Genomic DNA, 3,318 nt, shown 5'->3' with positions numbered 1-3,318 from the left:
TTCTAAGTAGGTGCTTTAGACCACTGAGCCATCTCACCAGCCCCTATTTGTTTGTTTTGAGACAGGGTCTCACTATGTAGGCTGGCCTTAAACTGACTAGGCAGCCCAGGCTGGCCTCAAACTCATAGTGATACTCTTGCCTCAGCCTCTTAAGTGCTGTTTTGTTGTTGTTGTTTTTGATTGTTGTTTCTTTGTTTTGAGACATGGTCTTGTTATACAGTTCAAGCTGACCTCATACTCTTAGGGATCCTCCTGTCTCAGCCTCCTGAGTGCTAGGATTACAAGTGTGCACCATCCCCCCAGGCTCAAGAGTCCTATTGTGAGTAGTCAGTGGCCCCATTAACCTGGGTCAGGGGTCGTCTCTGCAAGGATATTCTTTGGATGAATCCCCAGAAATATTGTCTTGGGGTAGTATGGTGGTGTGTGTTTATAATCCCAACACTCTTGATAGGTCTTATAACGTAGCCCAGGCTAGTCTTGAACTGTGGAAGATTGAGGCAGGAGGATTGCAAGTTGCCCAAGCACATCCCTGGGCAGCTTAGCAATATAGGGAGCCCCTGTGTCAAAATGAAAAATGGAAAAAAAAAAAAAAAAAAAAAAAAAAAAAAAAAAAAAAAAGAAAAAGAAAAAAGCATCAGGATGTAGCTCAATACAAATGCTGGGTTCCTTCTGGGATGGGTGGGGTTGTGGGCTTGGCCATTAAGAAGGCACTGCGGCCTCCACAATAGGTCTGAATGAAGGTTTGGAGGGGTAGTGATGAGATGGGTAATTTCACTGGGGACAGATATGACCCAAGCCCTGTTTCTGGGCAGAAGCAAGGCTAAGACTGTGTCTGAGACCAAGATCGCAAGGTATTTGGTTTCAAATGGGAGTAATTCTGATGGTGTCTATTTACTAATTTTTTTGTTTTGTTTTCAGAACCGGGAGTTGAACTCAGGCCCTTGCACTTGCCAGGCAAGTGCTTATTCTACTGAGCCATCTCCCTGGCCCTTTACTAAATATTTAATGAACATCTGTTATATGCCTGGCCCTCTGCTGGGCAGTGCTCACAGGGGCTATAGCAGGGACAGAGATAGCCACAGCCCATCCCTGGGAGGGCTCCCTACTTAGACGAGGAGGTAGATGTATAAACAGCAAATGTGGGCTTATAAAACCTAATAGGAGCTATGAAGAAATCTTGGGGTTAGTGATGTTTAATAGAAGGGTGGAGCCAGGCATGGTGGTACACACCTGCTATCCCAGCACTCTGGGAGGCTGAGCACGAAGATCAAAAGCTTGAGCCCAGCCTGGGCAATTTAGTGACTTAATGAGACCCTGTTTCAAAATAAAAAATAAAGGACCAGGGATGTAGCTCAATGCAAAGGTCCTAGGTTTAATCCTCAGTACTTAAAAAGAAAAATTAGCCACTTTATGGAGGGAAGATGGAACTCAGACCCTGTGTTAAGCAGTTGCCATGTGATCTTGTTTTTGTGTTGTTTGTGTGAGACAGGGTCTTGGCTGTGTAGTTCAGGCTGGCCTTGCACTCACTTAAGTAGCCCAGGCTCACCTTGAATTCACAGGGATTTTCTTGCTTCAGCCTCCCAAATGCTGGGGTTACAGCCTGGCAGCTGTGTGATCCTAATTCTCCTGTTAACCCCCAGAGTGGGTGCTGAGCCCTCACTGCATAGAGGAGGCTCAGAGATGCCCAGAGCCACACAACTAGTGGGCACTAACTGGGATTTAAACCACCTTGGTGTCACCCTGTATCCCAAATTTTGAAACTGCTCTCAACTTACCCATTTCTTAGACAGACCAAGGCCTGGGAAGGTGAGAAATGACTCAGTTCCATGAAACCGTGTGTCCCAATACCTTGTCCCATAGTGACCAACATTTGTAGGGTGCCTCACACCTGATCTAAGTCTTCCCACACACCAAGTCTGAAAATTACGTAAGCCCAATGAGGCAGGCATTACCACTGGGCCTCTTTCTTCTCCCTTTTCCTTTTTTTTTCTTTTTTTTTTTTTTTTTTTTGCAGAACCGGAGATTGAACTTAGGCCCTTGCACTTGCCAGGGAAGCACTTATTCCACTGAGCCATCTCCCCGGCCCCCCTTTTTTTTTTTTTTTTGAGACAGGGCTTTGCTGTGTGGCCCAAGCTGGCTTTGTGCTCGTGGAGGTCCTCCCACCTGATCCTCAGGAGATTCGGATCACAAGCATGCACACCATGCCTGGCCTATAATGAAGGCCCTGCTGGGATCTCTTTTATCTTTTTTTTTAAATGGTCTTACTATGTAGTTCATGCAGGTCTTGAACTCATTGTGTAGCCCTGACTGGTCTTGAACTCTCTGCAATCCTTCTGCCTCAGCCTCCTGTGTGCTGGAATTACAAGCCTCTGCTACCAAGTCTGGTTTATTGTACCCATTCCTGAGATGAAGAAAACAAGGCACAAAAAGGTTTAATAGTGGGCTCAAGGCACACAGCTAGCGAGTAGCAGAGCTAGGATTGGAACTGAGGCCATTGATCTCAAGGCCCAGCACTGCTACCCAGGACTTGGGTACCCAAGTCCATCTAGTACAGCTGTCTAGCAAGGATTTTCCAAGACTTCCTCTCCCGTGGCCTCAGTATCCCCACGTTCTAGAGGGATGTTGGCACCCTGTTACCTCACAGGTGATATGCGATAGGGGTGTGAGAGAGCAGCCTTCCTGGGGCAAAGTTCTGGGCCCTGGGAGCCACTCCCGTAGGCACAAAGAGGGCAGGTCTGGCTGCAGGTAGGTCGTTGAGGTGCAGCCACCCTGGGTGAGGCAAGGGCTTGGGCTGCGTTTCCCTGCTGTGTGACTTGGCTCTCTGTGTCTTTCTGGGAGTCCCCTAGGCCTGCCTGTGCAATGATGGGAGGTGGTTTCAGTTTTTCCACAGCCCCTGGTACTGCCTATTTCTGCTGGGGAGGTACCAGAGGACATTGCTGTTGTTCCTCCCTCAGGTAGCAGGGCTCAGTGTGGCATTTGGGGTGGGCACCTCTGGCACTAGGCCAGGAGGCAGGGCACACTGCTCTGGATTCAGAGGAGCAGTGCCCTCAGATCTTCAGACTGCAGCCAGGGACCTTGGGGCCTAGGAAGGAGCCCCAAAGTTGATTTAGAATCCAGGGTATCCATTGATTTTCCTGGTAACAAGACCCTTTGCTTGGGGCCGGGGAGATGGCTCAGTGGAATAAGCGCTTCCCTGGCAAGCACAAGGGCCTGAATTCAATCCCTGGTTCAGCCAAAAAAAAAACCCTTTGCTTTTCCATGACACCCACCAGTACTTCCTGATCCTTGTTGTAAATGTTTTGGGGAGGCATTTGATTT

The sequence above is a fragment of the Octodon degus genome, unplaced genomic scaffold, assembly GCF_000260255.1.
Source record: "Octodon degus isolate 3935 unplaced genomic scaffold, OctDeg1.0 scaffold00197, whole genome shotgun sequence".
NCBI lineage: Eukaryota > Metazoa > Chordata > Mammalia > Rodentia > Octodontidae > Octodon > Octodon degus.
Note: the sequence above shows the minus strand (reverse complement) of the source record.